This window comes from Heptranchias perlo, chromosome 42 (assembly GCF_035084215.1).
Source record: "Heptranchias perlo isolate sHepPer1 chromosome 42, sHepPer1.hap1, whole genome shotgun sequence".
NCBI lineage: Eukaryota > Metazoa > Chordata > Chondrichthyes > Hexanchiformes > Hexanchidae > Heptranchias > Heptranchias perlo.
This window is the reverse complement of record NC_090366.1, coordinates 3,475,555-3,500,048: the sequence shown is the minus strand read 5'-3', so window position 1 is coordinate 3,500,048 and position 24,494 is coordinate 3,475,555. Positions and strand designations below refer to the sequence as shown.

Below are 24,494 nucleotides of genomic sequence, written 5' to 3'. Positions count from 1 at the left end.
CTCTTCATGGCTGGAAACTGTTCCCGGTTTCACTGTCAACATGCAAAAGCTATTTCACAACAAAGAGCAATCAGGTTTCTGCATTATTCTTCCCGGTCATTTGTTAGAATTCTTCACGAATCCCATCGGACTCCGGCGGAGGTGAGGTGTTCCCAACAATCCATCGGGACAGCGCTTACTTACTCAACTTGTGAAACTCCACCAAATACTGGTGAGGTCGGCTGCAAGCACATCCCAGCCATGCACTGCTTGTGACCGACTGATACGGAATGTGCTTTCATGGTATATCTAACATTTTCCATAGGATCCTTAACACAGATACAGAATCTCCCTCTCTGTTAAACACACACACACACACCAAATGTACAGTTATTTGTGAACGTAATGTATTGGATCCTGCTACCAGAGAGCTCTGCCCCCGCTTGCAGACGCCTCTGACTCACATTTCACACATTTAGCTTTTTGCAGCTCATACGAGATGTATGGTGGAGACGTGTAACTGTCGTTAGTATTGCTGCTGCAGATTGTAGACGTGTGGTTTCCTCACCTTCGTTAAATAGTCGTGGAATAGGAGATGTTTGTCAGTAAGCCGCTTGGCCCTGTGGTTCACAGCCATTCTTCCAAATAACTTAACTATTCAGATGCAGACTCCAGTTCTGCAAATTTACTGAAATTAATAAATACTGTGCTCAATTTGCTGCATTCCATTTTTGTCATTTTGCGCTTAGGCCTGGAATTTCTAAAATGGATTTGAGTTTTTTGTCGAAAATGCAAACGCCGTTGGAAAATACGTCGATGTAATTCATTGAGTGGACAAGGATGAATGGGAAGGATGCTTACTCTCTCAGCTTGTGTACCCCACCAAGTCTTCGTGACGATGACGGCTCGCATATTTACATATGCACTCTGAAACGACTGTTTCCTGATATGATGCTATGATATAGCCAATAGTTTCTATCGAATCCACAACACAGAAACAACATCTCTCTCAGACAAACACACAGTTTGTTTCTGCAACATAATACAGTGAAGCCTGTGGCAAGAATACTCTGCCGACGCTTGCAGATGCCTCTGACTCAACTTTCACACATATTTAGCTCTTTTGCAGTAAATTAACGTTGGCATCGTCTAACTGCAATTAGTTTTGTTGCTACATTCTGTGGACTTGTTGATTCCGTAAACAGTTTTACAGTAAGGCAACATCCATTCTTCTAAGTGGCTTAAATACCTACACTCCCTTCCGAACTGTATAAATTGCTCAAATTCATGAACATTGCATCCCATTTGCTGCAGTTACTTTTGCTCATTTTAGTGCTGGGTCTGGGACGTGTGAAATCGACTTCAAGGCGTGAAATTGATCTTCAGCCTTGGCACAAAATAGGCGATAGCGAATCGAACTCCGTGTTGCCTCCAGCCATATTCCCATTTTCCAAAAGTTCAACGAGAAAATAATTGGGCGTGTTGCAAAACGTTCTGCAGATTCGCTATCGCCCATTTTGCATTATCGGCAAAGTCTCAGTTTTAGTATTAAATGCTGATGAAAAATGTATGGATAATATTAATTGAAAGAATAAGTATTGCCAAATTGATCAGCGTGACGAAATCCTGGCTATCTGGTGCATCTCAACCATTCCTTCAACTGGGGGACCCTGGAAATAAACTGATGGGGGAACAGGACCAAACTATTTATTTTGCATCAAATGACATAGAATTTCCAGCACAGAAACAAACCATTCGGCTGGTGATCATGCTCCACTCGAGCCTCCTCCCACCCTACTTCATCTCACCATATCAGAATGTCCTTCTATTCCTTTCTCCCTCATGTACCTATCCAGCATTCCCTTAAATACATCTATGCTATTCCCCTCAACCACTGCAAGTGATAGCAAGTCCCCTCTGGGTAATGAAGTTTCACCCGAATTCCTTATTACGGTGACTTTTGCCAGAAAGTGCATGTTTATGTATGTTGGTGGAGGACAAAATTAGGCTTGTCTCTGATGCTTGTTGTGGTCCAATAGCAACAGCAGACAATTGACAGAAGGAAATGATTTGCGATTAATTCAACCCCTTTTTTAAAAAAATGACACAAAAAATATCAATTACTTTCCCTGGACTTCCAATATCCATTGCTTCAGTCTACCTCCTCAAATAATTCCAGTAGATTCATGAGGATTGACCTACTGCTTTTAAGATAAATATTGATGGCCTCCCATAAAATGATTTCGAGCGTTTCCTCCGCAAGTGATGTTTGATGAACTGGTCTGTTATTCTCTGATTCATGCCTCACTGCTCCTTGAATATTCACTATCATCCAGTTATCAGCCAGCGAGAGCGCGTGGATTCATGGAGTCCCTAAGAATATTGCCAAGACCCTTGATCATTCCCTCTAGGGCTCCAGGTCCAGGTGCTCTGTAAACAGTTGTTTTTTCGTTTTCTTTCCAATTTTCTCTCCGAAACCTTCTTCTACTGAAGGTTTTGACTCTTGGTGGGACACGGGTTCAATGATCCCAGCTGCCCCGAGCTACATTGCCCAATTGGTCTTGCTTCTGAGGGAGCACATAAAGAATGAGTTTTGGCAAGCTATTCTACCAAGAGGGGCATTACAGTTGAAGCCAACTTAACGCTCACAAACAAGCATCTGTGGCAGTCAGGCGAAGGTATGCCGACTGATATTTCCCCTCCCAAACCCAGGGGTGATAGTTCTAACTGTAACATGCCTACTGCCTTCCTGGCTTGAGATCAGTTAACTAAACACAAAACTGACCTGTACATTGAATTCCACAGGCGAACAAACATACCAAGCGAACTGTTGGAGAAGCATCAGATTACTTCACCTTTACTCGGCACTGTCCACAGGGAAATGTGTTGGGCAAACCTGTTTTTGGTTGGGAGGGATAAGAGCCCCGGATTTGTAGATCACAACGATGTCACACACAAGTAATCTGCCGGTGATGACATCATGTAGGTCACGACGATGTCACACACAAGTAATCTATCGCTGATGACTCATTGAAATATATGAGGTAATGAATGGCCTTGACAGGGTAGATGCTGAGAGATTGTATCCCCTTGCTATAGAATCTGGAACAACGGGGTCTTTGTCGCAGGATAAGAGGACGGCCATTCAAGACTGAGATGAGTTGGACTTTCTTCACGCAGAGGGTTGCGAATCTTTGGAATTCTACCAGAGGGGGCTGTGGATTCTGAGTCATTGGGTATATTCAAGGCTGAGATGGATCGATTTTTGGACTCTAGGGGAAATCAAGGGATATGGGGATCAGGTTGGAAAGTGCTGTTGAGGTCGCAGATCAGCCATGATCTGATTGGATGGTGGAGCAGGCTCGAGGGTCCGGATGGCCCACTTCTGCCCCTATTTCTTATGTTCTTATGACATTATTTAGGTCGCAATGATATCACACACAAGTAATCTGTCGCTATTTCTTCAAATTGGGGATAAGAGGTCCCCATCTTTCTAAACAAAGTCGCCAGGGTCATTGGGCAGTTGAACTCCACCTTTTTCTTACCTAACTCGTTGTATTTTGCGTGTTGACCGCCTCCAGGCTGGAGCTTTCCAGTCATCGCTCAGCCTGGCTTTTCAAGGGGGTTGGACATTATTTGTGAAGTGTTTTTTTTCATGGCCTCTAAAAATCAGGAATTCTTTCTCTTAATCTAACTGCAGGAGGTTCAGTTCATTGGATAATATGAATGGTATAGTTGATCTCTTTAATTGCAAAGCCGTTCTTCTCTCTCGACCTCAAAGCCTCTCTCTTCTCCGGTAATATTTCTCATAATCTAACATCTGTACTCAAGGCTCCCGAGCGATAGCAGCGACTGGACCCAAACATTCACCTTTGTAAGAATAGCCACGATTTTGCAAAATTTGCTGTGAGGAAGTAAGTAATTCTAATAACTTTTTCTTGCGTTCCATTGTACCGTCCAACTGCCACACTGAGATAACTGACCTGCCAAAGCACGCATGCAACACAAGTCCTTTAATTTCCATTAACAAACGACTGTAACTCACATCGCTAACATGGTTACCTCTCTGCATCACTCGAAGCTTCAATATGCTCTGTTTTAGTGTTGAAGCCGTTGTCACCAGCACCAACAGGCAAGGCTCTTTTTCACGGAAAATTCGTGCACCAACAACTTGTCAGGTTGATGCTATTTACTGCCCTGTTGGTGCTGCATTCCGTATTCCGATTAAATCATCGCAACAGCTGTTGCAATCTGCTCTGCAAACCCTTCAGTCTGCTCATTTGTAGGTGTTTCTGGGCATTATGAGTTTATTTGGTTTTTACTTTCCATTCAATTTCAACAGTTAGGGAGCTGACAAGGAGCGCGAGATAGCTATTTAACTAAATGTGATGTGACGTGATAAATCAATGGCCTGGCCTCAGCTGGAGTATTGTGTCCAAATCTGGGCGACACAGTTTCTTATGGGTTTCAAGCCCTTGAAGAGGGTGCAGCGGAGATTCACAAGAGTGGTATCACGGGTAAGTGACTTCGGTTATGTAGGTAGACTAGAGAAGCTGGACTTGTTCTCCTTAGAGCAAAAGTGGTTAAGGGGAGTTTTAATAGTGTTGTTCAAAATTATGAGGGGGTTCTCCTCGAGTAAATAAGGAGAAACTCTTTCTACTGGCAGTAGAGTCCGAAATCAGAGAACACAGAAGTAACGCAATTGGCAAAAGAGCCAGAAGTGAGATGATGAGAATGTATTTTAATGCAGCGGGTTATTATAATCTGCAATGTACTTGAATCGTAACTTTCAAAAGGAAATTGAATAAATAATTGAAGGGGAGAAAATTGCATGACTATGGGGAAATAGCAGGGGAATGGGACTAACTGGATAGCTCTTTCAAAGATTCGTCACAGGCACTGTGGGTCGAATGGGCTCCTAATGCGCTGTAAGATTATATGATTCTATCATTCGATGATTCAATGTGATGTGATGTGTGATGTGATAATATAATGTGGTGTGATATGTTGTGATTTGAAATGATCAACTACGTGCAACCTATTAATCTGGTGGATCCGTTTCGACATCTCCCACTCTCATTGTGCTCACCAATTCTCGATGATGAGCAAAATAATATTAATCTACGTTCTGCACTTCAGAATGTGAAATGCATGATGAAAATGTACTGAAGAATGGGTCCTTTTCATGGTCAGTCATGCTCAAAACTGACTTGACATATCAAAGGGATGCGAGAATGGCTCCAGGGTGTCCCTGAGCAGAGACAACCATTCATGAACAAAAGTTAGCTCTGGAAATAAGTGACCCTGCCTTTGTATTTAGAACAGTCTTTGGGTAAGAGGAGCTCCACCACAACACATGTATTCTCTAAGTCAGGCAATGCACACTTGATCTTTACAGTACTGCAATTGAATTCTGTTGAGTTAATCTTCTATGTGAGCGTCTTTATTTCTGGTGTCCGAATTCGCTGATTACACAAACAAAAAGTTGAGTAGTCACTATCCCGATAAGGCAAACATAGAAACCCATGCAAAAAGCAGTATCTAATGGGTACAGTTCTCCTATGCCATGTGTATAATTAAAATACATTGCTCAACGTGCTCAGGCCGAATCGATTTCTGTTTATGATGTGATCACATCGCAATTGGATATCCGATCTTGCAACACAAACGAAAAGCGTTCATGCCTCATAAAATAGATCATTACAGTTATCAAGCAGAGGAACGTCGTCTCACTCCTGTCACTCTGCTATCAGAAGGACATTGTTGCTTGTGATTGCAACATTCGTGTTGCGACGATACTGGGGTTGTATGTACTGACAGCCGCACTCACCCCACCTGTTTGCAGGTATTTCAGTCAATTGTGATATAATCGAGACATTTTCTGGTCGACATCCACTGCCATATAAACTATACTGGTCGCCGACAGTGAGCAGTGTGGTGCAGATTTAATTCAATCCATCTTTTGGTACCTGAATCTGTAATTAAAGCAGAGGTGATGTTAGAAAATGTTCAGACTTCATCCAGTTGTCTTATATAATCAAGCAAGTTAATTTTCTTATCACAGAACTTTGAAGCAGAAATACCCGGTCATTTGGCCCATTGAGTCTGTGCCGGTTTATATCATGTGTACAACAGCAACACCATCCCCACCCCCACCCCTACCCCCACCCCCACCACACATGCACCTTGGAGACAACCTTAGCCTCGAATTATACCAAGTCACAACTAACACTATTTAACTCAGGTGTGTTGGGGCGAAGGATAGTGTGAACTCAGTGACAGCCAACTGTAATCTGTATAATAATACATTTTTCAGTAATTTTATTAGGAAATGTACATGCTTTAACAGCATGGATGTATTATAATAAAGACGACTTGGAAATGTATGCTCTTCAGCCTTCAAACCTATGAATAAGCCAATAATTAATTCTGCCTGGCTGTTTTCTGAAATCGACCTTCACCTTTGCCTTTTTATTTAAGTCCATATACATTGAAATGCAAGGCGCCACATGAACAATCACACATATAGCCTTTGCAAATGAGCTAAAATATTATTATATCTACAAGACGATGTCTGGTATTTGAAAAGATGTATACACAAACCGTCCTAATGAATTAACTTCGAGGGTTTGATGAAGAAATTAGATGGTGCCTTCCATGGTATCATGTCAAAGTGCAGCTTTATATCCAATGCTGTTCCCTTCTATGCGATGATTAAAGCATTAATTATTGTTGGACAATGATTCCATAGCCACCGATTGTCCACTATGTATAGCTCAAATAGCCAATATTCAAGTTCCAACCAACACAAAGTGTGCCGATTTGGAGGCACGTTTCACTGAGAGGTCTGTGCTGCCAAACAACATATACAAACAAATACACGCAGGCACGCAATTTGCTGCAGATCGCAATGAATACAAATCAAGAATAAGAAATCTGGCTGAATTTTTGCCCCTCTTTTGTGAGAAAACTGGGCAATAATAATAACCCCCCATCCACCCTGGGTGAGATGAAGAAACCAGGATAAACGAGGAAACGATTCTCGGAATTCCCTAACATGTGATATAATTTTTTTATTCCATTGTGAAGAAAAGCACCCCACCATAAACTAGTATCTCAATCTGTTTGTTCAAGTGACTGGAGGCAACTAACGATATGAAGTTAATGGAAAGAAAAATTGGGAAAGGTTTATGACGGGCAGCGGATCCGATAAGTTTCGTTTCACACTATCGCCAAAACTTATCCCCTTGTTTGGTGCAACAATCAAAGGATCCCTAACATACACTTGAAGGAAGTTCAAGTGAGATAATTAGGGAACACAATTACTGATGTTATTTAGTGACTTGTTCAAATTGGAACAGATTTTTGCATTCATCTTATTTTCAATTCAAGTAGATACATTTCAATGATTAAAGACACAATCAAAGTTTATTAAAGCATTGTTCGTGAGCTCGTCAGAGCGGGAAAGGTCATGGTTTAATTCCACCTTGTACTGAGGTCGTTGATCTCGGCCAGTTGCGCTTATATGTTCGCAGAGCACTATGGTGGAATGCTCCCTGTACTTTGGTCGACATTCCTCCAGCAACTAATACCAAGCAACAGAGTAAGGCGGTGATGGAGGTCGGAAGAGAGTAACAGAAAAAGAGGGAGGTATAGATACAGAGAAAGCAACAGAGACGGTGATTGAAACAGAAAAAGAGCAAGTGAGAGACGGAGATAGAGGTGGAGAGAGAGAAATAGAGATGGATTGACAGTAAAATAGACAGAGGGATATAAAATGGAGAGAGATTAAGAGTGAGAGTAATGTTGAGATGGTGAGAGCAATATAGAGTGAGGAAGGGAGATGTGGAGTAAGCGGGAAAGTGAGAAATGGAGCGATAGTTGGAGCAAGTAACAAATGTAGGTTAAGATAGAGAGAGAAAATAACAGAGGGGAAGATAAAGAGGGAGAGAATAATAGAGAGTGGGTGAGAGATGGAAATGGAGGGTGCATAACAGAGAGGGGGATAGATGGAGAGGGAGTAACAGAGGGAGATAGATGGCGAGAGAATAACGGAGGACGATAAAGATAGAGAGAGAATAACAGAGAGTCAGTGATTGATAGAGATGGACAGAGGGTAACAGAGAGAGGGGGATTTAAATAGAGCGGAAGAGTTAGAGATAGAGTTGAACAGATTAATGGAGAGAGAGGGAGTGTTAGATACAGAGATGGAGAGGTGGAGACATGGAAAAGGAGAGCAAGTAACAGATGAAAATGTACAGATGGAGAGAGTAACAGAGAGGAAGTGAGAGAAAGGGATGAATACAAATTAACAGAAAGAGGAGGAGATATAGATGGAGATAAAAGTACCAGAGAGAGAGAGAGAGAGAGAGAGAGAGATAAATAGACGGAGAGAGAGTAACAGGGAGAAAGAGGGAAATAGAGATGGAGATAAGAGTAACAGAGGGGGTAGGAGATAGAGACGGAGAAAGTAGCGAATACAGTGGGAGGGATAGATGGAGCGAGAGTAACAGAGAGGGAGGGATTGGTAGAAATGGACGGAGATCAGCACAGAGGAAGAGATAGGTGGAGAGAGAGCATCAGCAAGAAAGAGAGATGGTAGTGGTGATAAGAGTAACAGAGAGTGGGAGAGAAAAAGAGAGAGGAAGAATAATGACCGGAAAGGGAGAGATAGAGTTGGACAGAGTAATGGAGAGGCAGCGAGTGATAGAGATAAAGATGTGGAGAGAGAGTAATTGAGCGAAAGGGAGAGATAGGTTTGTAGAGAGGGGGAGGCAAGGAGAAGGAGAGCAAGTAACAGACGATAATATAGAGATGGAGAGGGTAACAGAGAGACAAGGATAGAAAGAGATGGAGAGAGCGTAACAGAGAGAGGGGGAGAAAGAGATTGAGACAGATTAACAGAGAGAGGGGGAAACAGATGGGGAGAAACTAACCGATAGAGGGAGATAGAGATGGGGCTAGATTAACAGAGAGAGAGCTTATACAGATGGGGAGAAAGTAACAGAGAGAGGGAGACATCGATAAAGAGAGAGCAACAGACAGGGAGATAGAGGTGGAGAGAGACTAACAGAGAGGGAATGAGGGATAGATGGAGAGAGATGGAGCTGTAGATAGAGAGCGTACCAGAGAGGGAGATAGAAATGGAGGTGGTGTGACAGAGAGGGATAAAGTTCGAGATAAAGTAACAAAACATATGAAGATAAATCTGGAATGATAGGAAAAGGGCAACAGATGCAGAGTCTAACGGGAAGTTAAAAGTTCCAGAACTTACCCAGAGGGTACAGGGCATAAAATATAACCAAAACTTGCCATCAATTAGATACTGAATGAAAACCTGAACTTGCAGGAAAAACACAAAAGATACAGAGTATACAGAGAGTGCGTATAAAATAGGTAATAGTCCAAAAGACACAGGGTAGACAGAGAGAATGAGAGAGCGAAACACTCGGTGTATACAACACCGGGTAAGATCAGCTACCTGAGCATTGGGCCGGGATGACACCTGAGCATTTTCAGCTCCATGTGGAGCTCACTGCCATAATGGGTGAGATCAGTTCCCTCAGGACAGGTCTGGATGGAAGCCTGGGCCCTTCTTGCTCTGTGTTTGGAGATCAATACCTCACCGGTTGAGATCAGATTCCTTAGCACAGGCTGAGGATGGAACCAAGGCCCTTTCTACTCTGTGTGGGCCTCAGTAGCACAGTCGCTGTGATCAGCCAAGTGAGCACAGGCCAAGAATGGAGCCTGGGCCCATCCATCTCTGTGTGTGCGGCTCAGAACAAGAAGGCTGAGATCTGCCAACGTTAATGCAGCCTGATTCCTTCCTGCTCTCTTTGGGGCTCAGTAACACACGGAGTGAGATCACGTGAGAGATCAGGCAGGGGATGGAGCTCGGACCCTTGCGCTCTGTGTGCAGCTCAGTTCCATAGTGAGTGAGATCAGCTAACTCAGTATAGGCCGGGCTGGAACCGAAGCCCTTTCTGTTCTGTGTGCTGCGCACTGCCGCACTGACTGGGTCAACTAACACAACATAGGACAGGATTGGAACCTATTGCCTTCCAGCTCTGCGTGGTGTTTCAGACCATGCCGGGTGAGGCGGGCAAACAGCACAGGCCAGAGATGGAGCCTGGGCAATTCCTTCTCTGTGCGATGTACTTTGCAACACCGGGTCAGTTGCAGGAACTAAGCACAGACTGGGGATGGAACCAGGATTCTCCCAGTTCCGTGTGGTGCTCAATGCAACGCCGGGTGAGGTGAGGTAACAGCAGAGGCCGTGGATGGATGCCTACTCTCTCATCTGTGAAGGGCTCAGTATCACATTATGTCAGTCCAATAAACTCAGCAAAGGGGTGGCACGGGAGCCTACGCCTCCCAGCTCTGTGTGGATCGCAGTACCATGGTCGGTGAGATGAGCTCACAGCACAGGCAAGGGGCCTTGGAAATTCCTGCCCAGTGCGCTTCAAAAAATTAACAATAATGGAAGTGCCACGTACCCACATTGCATTGCGGAACAGCAATGTCCCTATCTGCAATAAGGGCTGCGCAGCAATGTGCCGTGCTTGCTTCCCTTCCACGAACTGACCGTGGAAGGGCTCTAACTTTTGGGGGAAGGATACGTTGGAAAGGGAGGGCGCGATGTCACTCCCTGAAGACCACTTAACAAAATCCCGCAGAAAATTACCTCTCCCCCGCACAACTAATCTACCGTTCCACAAACGGACCCGCCCTCCCCCTCACTGAGCCGCACCCCTCCCCACACACAGACACCCGCCCCTCCCCCACAGGGAAAGGCCAATTCCCTCCCCCAACACACGGATACTCGCGTCCCTCCACACGTACACCCACGTCGCCCCGCAAGGACCAGTCCATCTTCACGGACAAGCCACACCTCCCTCACAATCAGATCACTCCCACCCCTCCACACGTGCCCGCGACTCCCACCACCACCACCTCAACGCGGAGCCACCCATCCCCCACAAGAAGCCCTCATTCCCCCGACACGCAATCGCCATTCCAACCCTACGAGCCGCCCGTTCTCTCACACAGATCCTTCCCTGTCCAACACACGGACCCGACCCTACAATCACATTGAAACGCCCCACCACCTCAGACCTACCCCTGCCATTCGCCCCCTCCCCCACACACACATAGACCCTCCCCTTCTTTCCACATGGAAACGTGCCTCCCCCCAAACAGACCATCTCCTCCCGCCACATGAACCCTGCCTTCCCACACAAAGGAGACGCCTTTCCATCAGCAGCGAAACAACCTCCCTAATAGACAACGTCCCCACTCGCCCCACAAGGACTCGCCCCTACCCCGCTCCCACCACAGGGCGATGAGATTTAACTTTTACCGTTGAAGTTGTTATGATTTGGGATGCATTGCCTGAAACGGTTGTGGAAGTAGATTCAATGGTAAATTGGATAAGCGAATTGGATATGTACTTGAAAGGGAAACATTTGCAGGGTTATGCTGGAAGAGCAGGGGCGTTGAACTAATTGGATAGCACTTTCAAAGAACAAGCACAGACACGTTGGGTCGAATCGCCTCCTGTGGTGTACGATTCTATGAATCTCAGAGGCGCGATTAAATTTTGGAGCATGACGCACATGTATGAGAGGGTGCAAGGAGCTTAATCGAGTAAATAGGTTTATGCCATCAACATTAAATTGAAGCTTTCACGCCTGGCAGCGTAAAAAAGCCACTTTACAGTGTGATTTTGCAATTTGTTTTGCAACCCAGTCAACGACCGTGAGGCTTCATACTGTCGGCGAATTCTTTTCAGCACATCAACAGACAATGAGGATATTGGAATTGGTTTGGAAAACAGTTTTTCACACAGAATAGAGAAAACAATGTTGAAAAGTTGCATTGACGAACTTATCACACTTATTGTATTTCAACTGTATGAATGGGAGGACCCTGAGCAAGACAAAGGGTCAGAGGGAGCTTGGTGTGCAAGTTCACAGATCCCTGAAGGCGGCGGAACAGGAATATAAGGTGGTAAAGAAGGCATATGGGATACTTGCCTTTATTAGCCGAGGCATAGAATGTAAGAGCAAGGAGGTTATGATCGAGCTGTATAAAACACTGGTTAGGCCACAGCTGGAGTACTGTGTGCAGTTCTGGTCGCCACACTACAGGAAGGATGTGATCGCTTTGGAGAGGGTGCAGAGGAGATTCACCAGGATGTTACCAGGGCTGGAGCGCTTCAGCTATGAAGAGAGACTGGGAAGATTGGGTTTGTTTTCCTTGGAGCAGAGGAGGCTGAGGGGGGACATGATTGAGGTGTACAAAATTATGAGGGGCACAGATAGGATGGATACTAAGGAGCTTTTTCCCTTCGTTGAGGGTTCTATAACAAGGGGACATAGATTCAAGGTGAAAGGCGGGAGGTTTAGAGGGGATTTGAGAAAGAACTTTTTCACCCAGAGGGTGGTTGGTGTCTGGAACTCACTGCCTGAAAGGGTTTTGGAGGCAGGAACCCTCACAACATTCAAGAAGCATTTGGATGAGCACTTGAAATGCCATAGCATACAAGGCTACGGACCAAATGCTGGAATATGGGATTAGAGTAGACAGGGCTTGATGGCCGGCGTGGACACGATGGGCCGAAGGGCCTCTATCCGTGCTTTATAACTCTATGACTCTATGACTCTATAACTAACTCGTGATTGTGAATCAAAATAGTCCAACAAAGGGCAGTGGTCACATTTCCAAATAGTTTCTGAAAGATGTCCATTTTTACAGGCCTTAACATCAGGTGTGTTAAGGTATTGCCGGCCTCGAGAACATCTGCCTGACAGAGTATCTCCTGTTAATTATGTTTTATTGTTGCGTATTCGCGGGTCTCCTCATTTTGGATATATCCTTCTTGTTTGCGGAAGTTAGAGATGTCTATAGTTGCGTACAGAAACTTTTCCATCTGAGCTGGTTTGGTCGATATCAAAGCGTCAAGACCAGCGTCGGTATACTGAATGTCGCTCTGGAACGAAAGGCATTTGTCTTAGATATGGCGCTACTGCGCATATGAACTGAGCGAAATTGGAGTGTGCTGTCCTTTCCAGAGCAATTTACGTTGTCGTATCTCTGGGTGTTTTCTATTGGCCCTGATCAATGAGTTGAGCGTTTTGATGTGTTCATGCAAGAATGAAAGAACTTACAATTGTATATCAGGATAAGTTGATGAGGATGTCAAAAACATACGGGATCCTGGGCTTAATAAATAGAGGCATAGAGTATCAAAGTAATGAAATTACCGGTTAGGCCCCTGCTGGAGTATTGTGCCCAATTCTGTCACCACAATTTAGGAAGGATGTCAACGCCTTGCAAAGGGTGCAGAGGAGATGTATCAGAATTATAGCAGGGATGTGGGTCTTCAGTTATGCGGAGAGACTAGAGAAGCTCGAATTGTTCTCCATAAAGCCAGGAAAGTTAAGGTGAGATTTGAGAGAGGTGTTCGAAATTATGAAGGGGTTTGATGGAGTAAATAAGGAAAAACTGTTTCAACTGGTAGGGTGGTCGGTAACCAGAGGACACAGAATTACGATAATTCGTTAAAAGAACTAAAAGGGAGTTAAGGGGATTTTTTTAAAGCAGCGAGTTGTTATGATCTGTAATGCACTGCATGAAAGCATGGGAGAAGCACATTCAATTGAAAATATCAAATTGGAATTTTTTAAATACTTGAAAAAGAGAAAATTTGCAGGGCGATGGGCAAGAGCAGGGGGATGTGAAACTATGTGGGTAGGTCTTTCAAATGTCCGGCACCGGTACAATGAACTGATTGGCTCCTCGTGTGCTGTATGATTCTATGATTGATAAGACGTAGGCATTGCCATGAAATGAATAAATTTGAAGTGTCGTCACTGTGCAGAAGAATGCAGCCACAGTAATTCAGACAAATGGCGAATTAATCTGTTTTAGATGGTGTCCATTGAGGGAAACATTTTTGCATGGGCACTGCAAGTGTTTTCTTCTGTTCCTACAATAGTCCCATGAGATCGTTTACCTTCACAAGCAGCAGCAAACCGGGCCTTGGTTTAAAGTCACATCCAAAAAATTGAACCACTGATGTAGGAATTAGCCCAATAACTGATATAATATAGAATAATTACAATCAATAGCAGAAGTAGAATGAAATGTATTATGAATCTATGTAACTATAAATGAAAATTGTACTGCGTATTAATATAGTATGAACTATGTAACGTGTATTCAATAATAAATTGCTGGTGGGCCGAGAAGGGTGTATCATTGTTATTAAAGTCAAGTTTGCAATTAAAACTAACAGAACTCTAAGACAGTATTGAAGTGGGAATTAACAGACCTTGGGGAAAATCACAGCTGCTGAGGGAGGATTTACCTTAATAACATAATGTCCAAAAGGCATGTATATAAGGGAACTGAAGGTGAAATAAATCAAGGAATCACCCAGGCTCAGGCCTCTCTATCTCGAGCCCCAGCAAGCTCGTGAATACAAATGTGTTTGTACAGCGGTTCCTGTGAAGCCTGGAAATGCAAACTCTAAAATAAAGTATGTTAAGTCTGTAACAAAAAGGCACAGATGGTACAAGGAGTTGCTGGGAATGTAACTTCTTAAGGGTGAGAGACATGATTAATGGTAATCATGATTAATGATGTGGATGTGATAGTGAACTGCCACATGGACAGAAAAAGGGTATAAGAAGAGACCTCAAAGGCTGAGGAAGGCGCGCAAGATTCTGGCGAGGAAGAAGAGAACTCTTCAGTCAACAGAACACAGCAAGGGAGAGAGAGAGAGAGAGAGAGAGACCGTGCCGCAGTCACTTGGAGGGATACTTCCAAGGTTTCAAGGAACAGACTGTGTCTATTTCTCTTTGTTAAGTATCACTTTCTTCGTACTAATTGTGATGTGGTGAATATATCTGTTTTGCCTTTAACCAGAATACCAGTACCGTGGTGGTCTTGTTTTCACGAACCAGTCCTTGGATTGGATTAAAATATCATCCTGAAAGTTGGGCTTTAAATCCTACACTGACATGGTAACACTCCCTTAGTACTGCACTGAAGTTTCAACCTAGATTATATATTCGAGTGTTAGAACAAAGCACAACTTTCTGACTCAAAGGTGAGGGACAACTGAGCCACATCGACACCAAGATGCAGTTCGGAAATTGCAAATAATTCTGAGTATCTGCAATGTATTATCCCCTCTGCGTCCTGACACCTGTAAATATTGTTGAACCCTGTGAACTTGTTGAAAATGTAAACCATGAGACCTAATGTCAAAGGGGTGGTGGTAAAGTATCTTCTGGACTCTGTCTGTGAGATAAGAAACTCATTCTATGAAATGAGTTTGGTTTGATCAGAAATGCCAACGTGAGAAACTCTCCCAAATCCCATTCACTTGGTCACTGCGTACAGAGTCTGGAGGAATGTTTCACTCTTAGCGGCGTGAAGACGTTGTTACTCCCTCAAAAACACCGGCCACTAAGTTTCTGAAACTTCCTTTTATCTGTTGGGTTTTGCTTGCTTTGTGTCACTTGCTGGCTGAAAACACAATTAAACTCCTACAAATGTCAGTCCAGCGTGGCGTCATTTAACATAGCGTTCAGTGCGTTCTGTACCACAGCGTAGGTCACCGAATTATCATCCGTTTCCGAGGCACACACAGCTTCACTTTGTTTCTTCCTAAATAATAATAAATACCAATGATGCAATTCGCGTAATTAATTGGAATAAATTTACGTAAACTATGCTGTGCCTGTACGATGAAGGAACTCAATTGGTCATGAGAGGCTTGTGTCGTTTCGGTTTCCTGATGAGCACAGATCAGGTCTCAAATCATTTCATGTAACTATCCACCTGAGCACATTTCAAAAGAGAACTTTTCTTGATGGATGAAGGTCATTAATGACGTTGTGCTGTCTGCACTGGGTGAAGATTGATTGTGCTAAATAAGATACAGAGGAGGTGTATTCAAATATGCAGCACCTTGTTAAATATCAGGTCGAGTTTCAATCTGCAAACACGTTCCTCTCTATTATCATGTAGATGGTTCCAACCCATTGGAGTTTGAATCGCGGAATCGATCAATATTCCTCATCAATCGTTCTGAGATCCTTCTATAGTATCTCTGAAAAATGCACTTTGGTATTATTTGGGACGTACTTGGCTTTTTAATTATGTCATGGTACACGAGGGGTTAAAAGCTTGAACAATTCACACAATCTCATTTTACAAAGATTGTTGCCGATCATTGGTTGTTATCGGCCTCCACCTATCGTTGGAGCTATATCATTCATTTTAAATACAAACATTCTGTCTGATTTGTGCAAGGGTAACTTTGATTGGCAACTCATGGTTTACCGAACACATGGTTATTTGAAGTCAATTGGAGCCGGACACCTCTTTGAAGCTAAATATCAGCATGACGATTTAAAAGCAGGGAGTTTGAGTGGATCTTTCAAAGAGAGCGAGACCGACAAAATAACTTATGTTACGGCTAAGAATAAGTTAAAGACCGCTGCATAATGCATTTCTGGCATAACTTACCACATCAGTCGCACCCCATTCATGAATATAATTTTCTACTCCTGGAGCCAAGCAACCTTAACAATTCCTGTAAAAATGTGTCACGTTCCTTATACTATTTGTTTGTTTTTTAACTGACCAATGAAATTACATGATCAGTGAAGTCTAAGTAAAATTCTAGTGTGATTTTATCGTGAGATCTTCCCATGACAAGGAGGCTTGCGCGGGGCGGCCCAATATTAGCATCGCCTGACGGAAACTGACGGCGATTCTATTGTCGCCTGTCCATTGCTTGGGCAGGCGACAAACTTTACCCAGATTACAGAGGAGGGGAAAACACTACCTGGGACATAGGGCTCGAGCGATCAGCCACGCGAGCAGACCGAGAGACTGAAGTCCAAAAATGACCAGGTTAAACATAACGAAACAAAGCACCAATCTTGTAACAGGAAGAATGTACAGGAAGCCGGAATCAAGCAGCCACTAATATTACTCTGTGTTTGATGCTGGGAGACGAGAGGCTGTTCAGGGAACGATTGACGCTCCTACTTTCAACACACTGCTCCAATTCAGACAGATGATCACTATCCTCAGTGAGTGATGATTTAAACGAGTTTCTGATACATAGTCTTTCTGACGCAGGGTACCCTTTAAAGTTGTCTAATTTATTCTCCAGTCTATGCAGTTAAGAAACATACATACCTTTGTATCTTCACTGTGACAACGACTGCAATTACAATAATTAGGCAACAGGCTCCTCCTCCTATTTTGAAGATGTTTGTCCAGGAGAATAAGAATATTCCTAAAATGTCGGAAAATACATTAATTTTCATTAGTGCATTGGGGCCAATACACCAATCTTGGAAACACATATGTGAGTATGAGGAAGAAATTTCCTTCATGTTCGGATCATAAAGCTAATCAAAAATTAGGGATTATATTCGCCACATCCTGCTGATCCAAAGAGTTAATGACGGGCTAATGATGACCAGCAGAGATTATAGGACTCTAGTGGAATCAAGGGATATGGGGATGGGGCTGGAAAGTGGAGTTGAGGTCGAAGATCAGCCATGATCTGATTGAATGGCGGAGCAGGCTCGAGGGGCCGAATAGCCTAATCCTGCTCTTATTTTTCATGTTCTTATATTCTTATGTTGGACCAACTCTCTAACTGCATTCAAATTACAGGTAAATTCAACATGTACCCTCAAAGTGGAGCTGGTATTTGCTGACACAATCACCGTGCACGTTTGCTGCAACACATGAAATTTGAATTCCAGTTCCAATTCGAGTTGGGTGTGCCAGTGTCAGGGAGCTCTGCACCAGGTAACTATTCACAGCCCACGAGATGAATTCCACGTCTGACCTGTTCTCAGTGATGATACTTCCATTGACGTTCCATGTAATGTTTGCTGGTGGATTGGCTGTGACACTGCAGTTACAATCAGTCCAATTCTGAGAGCTGTTGCAGGTCGGGCCTGATACAATTGTGGGTTAATCTAAAAAAAACAGAGACTTCAGTGTGAAATGATTATGTCAAACATTTGTGGTGCATAAATACTGCATTAAACACCTTCCATTGTGCTGGCCTGACGTGATACTTCTCGATAACCAGCTAACAGGGCAACAGTTCAAAGGATGGTGTCCCTGAATATTACATTGTTAACTGAACAGTAATCCAGTAACAGAGCGTAAGTTACCACCACATTTATTCGATATTTTTTGGCGAATTCCTGCTCAGCAAAATGAGGGAAGTCGGTTCTAAGAAATGGAGGCTTGTTTATTTTAGAATGCCAGTATTATTCATAAACTGTTAGAGTTAGAGTAAAGCTCCCAGTAAATGCACTTCTGTCCCAATCAGGAGGGTACTTCCTGCTGCATTTATGTCAAATTGTGCACATTCTACAACTGTCACCCTCAACGAGTTGGCCAGGTTTGTTTCCATTATTGGAAATATCGAGGTTGCTTTGCACTATGTCCAAAAGGAAGGGATGACACAATACCAAGCTCATATTACATTGGCGCGTTAGTGCAAGCGGTAAAGAGAAACGTGGGTTTTAATCGAGAGTTTGTGAACTGAAAGGCTTATATCTAATTGAGAAATGCATGCACACTTACATTGTACAGAAATCCGTGTGGAGCTGTTTGCGGTGCCCAGCTTATTTTCAGCCACACACCAATATTCACCGTCATCTTCAAAACTAATGTTGTGGAATTTCCGCTTTAGTTCATTGGTGGAAGATGTCCTGATCTCTTCACCATTTTTCACCCATCTTAAACTGACAGCTGGTTTTCCGCATGCCGTGCAGTATAATAATAATGAGCTGCCTTCCACCGCTACTGTAGAGGAATTGACGGTTGGGTTTTCCAGTCCATCTGAAACAGGCAATAATGCAAAACGTGAAGCATGATATAGATTATAATTAAATCATTATGTTGGGTAAGAGGCCGCGTCTAAATTGCAAACTTCTTATTTTACTGCCCCAGAATTTAATGTTACAACAAAAATATTTATCTTCGAGAATTTACCTCCCTCTTCGAATTATGTCTCCTTGTGGCGTACGTACTTTAACAATGATGCATCATTCAGGTGAATTCTGAAGCCCAACCAGAGCTGATATCTGCTGTCATAGCTGAAACCAGCTTCAGATACTCACTCGCCTTGGCATTTTTGTATCCCTTCATGACTGACTGAACTCAGAACCTTACTGGTAGATCTCAGAATAGCAATTAACAATGGCATAAACCAAACTCTTGGAGCCACCAACATTAATTCATCGATGTGAATATTCACAAAATAATCTGACTGACAAGAATTGGCTGAGAGCCACTCCGATTCACTTATTATCCAAGTGAGCTCTCACGGCATAGAGACGGAGGTTTCTCGGTACATTCTTTGATGCTGTCCTAAACCTGTAATAAATTGCTGATGGTGGAAGGAAAATTGTTGAACCAGTCGGCCGACAGTTGAGGGATATTAACTTCAGAGCAGACATTTACATTTGAGCTGCAAGGTAAGAATTTGTGGAGAAGAAATTGGGGAGCCTTGTAGTAAAATTGAGCATTCTGGACTTCTCTCACGAAAAGCGGATGATGGAGTGAACGTGAGCGCCGATGAAACTCTCCAAGTACCGGAACGTTCATTAACAATTTCTGGTCCATCTTTAGTGTCCCATGGAAGAGGAAGGGACCCATTGTAATCAATCCACCTCAGTTGCAGTTTGTCATATGGGCAGCTGTGAGTGATTGAACAGCTCAGTCCTGCTGCTTTTCCAGAAGTCAGTTCCCCATAACCTGGAATATGTGGCTTGTCTGTAAGAACATGAGCAAACAGGCGTATTTGGGTAATTTCAATCTTAAAACCGGGGAGTGGCCTGAAGCAGCACTTCCATCTAAATCTGACAAAGAGTTAAAACAATAAATCGCATTTTGTCTTTTATGTGTCGCAAGTTGATTCGCTACTCTGAATTACTCCTCGCAGTTATAAAATAGTTTGCTGCCTCAAATGATAATATATGGCCTCACTTAAATAACCATCAGTCGTTTTATCTCGTATATTATTAATATAATGGATCTAATAGCTGCAGTCCAGTGAACCAGTCTTGCAGGCAGAAGTTAGAATCAACGTTAGATGTTTAGATATAAGCAACAAGTGTGATTGTGACTAATGCAGATCAGAGTGTTCCCAGATTCTGTTGCAAACGAACTTCAGTACAGAAAAATGATGCTCAAGAATGGACAGGCCAGGTAAACGAGTGGCAACATAGTCCTATGTCGGAGAACCGCAGCAGTTTACTCTCGTGTAAAACGCATTAAGCTTTCCGTAGGAATATCATTTCGGCGACATGACATCAGAATCAACAAATAACTGAGGCAGCGTGAACACATTTTTAACATTACTCTAAAATGTACTTATCCATTCGGATCTAATTAAATACCATGTGCTGAGAATATGTACAAAATAAAAATCGAGATGTGATGGAGCTCTGAAAGAGAACCATAGTTAGTTCTCAGTTGGAATAAGAAAGCGAGTTTTGGTTTTTGCTCTAGAGGAAGGCTAAAGGGCGGATTCGCTTGGATTCTGCCTGGTATGAAGAAGCACACATATGAGGTATGCCTTATAAAATTGTGGCAGAACTCATCAGGACAAAACAGGTTTACACAGAAGTGTTTAAACCTATGAAGCAAATGGACAGAGGAGATCGAAACAGACTGAACCTGAACTTGCCGCCGGGGTCAAAACTGGGGTCCCACATCAGGCGCCCATTCCAGCATCCGCCCGATTTACATATCCTTTTATTTCAATGAACAATTAGATCTGTTGGTTTCTATATTATGCGGACGACCCGCACCGCCAGTTTTACGTTTCGGCCAACAAGTTGAAATTCTATCATTATGTGAACACTTAACAATAAGTTGGTTAAAGGGAATGGCAATAAAGGGATATGGGAACAGGCCAGGCGGAGGCGATTAGGAGTGCTGGTCATGTGGAGAATAAACAGCAACACGGACTGGTTGGGCTGTACGGCCTGTTTTACTGCTGTCATTTCCATATATTTCTGTCCTTAGGATATGAACCATTGCACTGCTTATCCGTATCTCCTCACCAGTGTTGCAACTACCCTTTGAGTTCGGCCGGCGACATCACAAAATGTGTCCACTTCACACGTTGGTTGATTCACACTTAAGCACTGGAATAAAATGTCGAAAAGAAACAAAGGAAAAACTCAACTGAAACAGAGAGGATGATTTCAGAACGGCCAGTGGTATATCTATTAACAAGCCAGCCCCAGCGGACTTGCACGCTGAAGTGATATGTGCCCTCATCACGCTTCCTGATATTCTTTATCAAAAGGGAGCATTGTCCTTGCGTAAGGTTGTCCTTCAACTCCGCTCTCCCACCATAGTTATAAGGCTGCCCACATGGATTTACCTAATGATAGATAAGGGTGTCCCCAATGCCACGAGGATCACGGCTGCTCTTGAACCACTTCCCCTTTGGCTTGGGGGCAGAGACTGAATGATGAAACGTACACGGGATCTGTGCACATGAACCCGACACTGTCGACACAATATCTGGCATCACCACAGTGCATTCATCACAACAAACAACTGAAAGAAATAACATTAGCAATCTTTTAAGTATCCAATCAAAACCCATTGTAATATCTAAAATATCTATTAAAGTATTTGTTCGTTGACAAATAATCGCCCATCACCATAGCAATTCAAATATTTCAAATGTCCTTTAAAGATCAAGTAAAATATACTGATCAAAACGCTGATGTAAATGTCCATAATTATACCTATTTGATAGCAGTGTTATGAAAGACTAATATACAAATGTAATAGTGATATTAACACGGAATAGATATGCATAAAACAGAAAGTGAATGTTCTATAAGATTGTTATAAATGCATATTTAATATTAACGAAGCTATATATTACACATCCATTGACCATTAAAGTACTTATTAAGCATAAATTAAAATAATATGAAACGTGGATTAAAATAGACAGTAAAAATAATTTGAACAGCAAATAAAACGCAATAAAGCATCTATAAAGCATGCGCTAAACAACCATTGAAATTGTTTCACTGGATTTAAAATGAACAGCCACGTAACATTGGCAGAAAGAATTGCCCTGTACTGTTCCCACAACATATGAAACATTTTTTGCAGAATTTATTATTAAAATATATTTACCGTCTGTCAATTTCATGAGAGAGAGAAACACGCAACTCCTCATAGCTGGAAACTGTTCCCGGTTTCACTGTCAACATGGAAAACCTATTTCACAACAAAGACCAATCAGATTTAAGCATTATTCATCCCTGTCATTTGTTAGAATTCTTCACTATCCCATCGGACTTCCACGGAGGTGAGGTATTCTCATCAAATCTATCGGAAGAGTGCTTACTCACTGAACTTGTGAAACTCCACCAGATATTGGTGATGTCGGCTGCTAGCACGTCTTAGGTATGCAGTGTGTGTGACCGACTGTTGCGGAATATGCTCTCATGGTATATCTAACATCTGCTAAAGAAACCTTAACACAGAAACAGAGTCACCCTCTCTCTCTGTCTGACACACACCCACACACCAAATGTGCAGTTATTTATGAACATAATGTATTGGAACCTGATGCACAAGAGCTCTGCCCCAACTTGCAGATGCCTCTGACTCACATTTCACACATATTTATCTCTTGTAATGAATCTTACAACACCAGGTTATCGTCCAACAGTTTTATTTGAAAATCACAAGCTTTCGGAGGCTTTCTCCTTCGTCACACACCTGACGAAGGAGAAAGCCTCCGAAAGCTTGTGATTTTCAAATATAACTGTTGGACTATAACCTGTTGTTGTAAGATTCCTTACATTTGTACACCCCAGTCAATCACCGGCATTTCCACATCATATTTATCTTTTGGCAGCTCAGACGAGATGTATGTTGGAGACGTGCAACTGCCGTCAGTATTGTTGCTGCAGTTTGTAGACGTGTGGTTTCCTCACCTTCTTTAAATAGTCGTGCAATAGGAGATGTTTGTTTGTAAGTCACTTGGCCCTGTGGTTCACAGCCATTCTTCCAAATAACTTAACTATTTATATTCAGACTCCAGTTCTGCAAATTTACTGAAATTAATAAATACTGTGCTTAATTTGCTGCATTGTATTTTTCTCATTTTGCTCTTAGGTCTGGAACGTCTAAATTGGATTTGAGGATTTTATCGACAATGCAAACGCCGTTGGAAAATACGTAGATATAATCCATTTTGTGAACAAGGATGCATGGGAAGGATGCTTACTCTCTCAGCTTGTGCACCACAACAAGTCTTCATGACGACGACTGCTCGCATATTTACATATGCAATGTGAAACCAAGCGTTGTTTAATATGATGCTATGATATCGCCAATAGTTTCTATAGAAACATTAACACAAAAACAGCATCTCTCTCTCTGACAAACACACAGTTTGTTTCTCAAACACAATATACTGGAGTCTGTGACCAGAGGACGCTGCCCACGCTTGCAGACGCCTCTGACGCAATTTACACACATATTTAGAACTTTTGCAGGAAATATACGTTGGTGTCGTCGAACTGCAATTAGTTTTGTTGCTGCATTCTTTAGACGTGTGGATTCCGTGCAATCTCTAAGTACATTCAGTAAACAGTTTTACAGCGCGGCAACATCCATTCTTCTAAGTGACTGAACGACCTACACACGCTTCCCAGCTGTATAAATTTGCTCAAATTCATGAACATTTTATCACATTTGCTGCAGTTTATTTTTCTCATTTTGGTGCTAGGTCTGGGACGTGTGAAATCGACTTCAGAGCGTGAAATTGATCTTCAGCCTTGGCACAAAATAGGCGATAGCGAATCGAACTCCGTGTTACCTCCCGCCATATTCCCATTTTCCAAAAGTTCATGCGGAAAATATTGTGCGTGTTGCAAAATGGGCTGCAGATTCGCTATCGCCCGTTTTGCATTACCGGCAAAGTCTAAGTTTTCGTGTTAAATGCCAATGAAAAATGTATTGCTGATATTAATTCAATGTACAATTTCTGCCAAATTGATCAGTGTGACGAAATCCTGGCTACCTGGTGCATCTCAAGCATTCCCGACCAGCTTCAACTGGGAGCACCTGGAATTAGACTGATGGGGGAACAGAACCAAACTATTCTTTTACATCAAATTACATAGAATTTACAGCACACAAACAGGCCATTCAGCCGGTGTTCATGCTCCACACGAGCCTCCTCCCACCCTACTTCATCTCATCCTTTCAGCATATTCTTCCATTCCTTTCTCCCTCATGTACCTATCTAGCTTTCCCTTAAATACATCTGTGCTATTCCCCTCAACCACTCAATGTCATAGCAAGTACCCTCTGGGTAAAGAAGTTTCTCCTGAATTCCTTATTCCAGTGGCTTTTGCCAGTGATTGCATGAGCATGGATGTTGGTGTAGCACTAAATCAGGCTTG

At 42.8% G+C, this 24,494-nt stretch overlaps 1 pseudogene; it reads right to left on the bottom strand.

Annotated features, from left to right (window-relative positions):
* Positions 1-15,545: 15,545 nt before the first annotated feature.
* Positions 15,546-23,915, bottom strand: LOC137306112 (uncharacterized; annotated as a pseudogene).
* Positions 23,916-24,494: the final 579 nt, after the last annotated feature.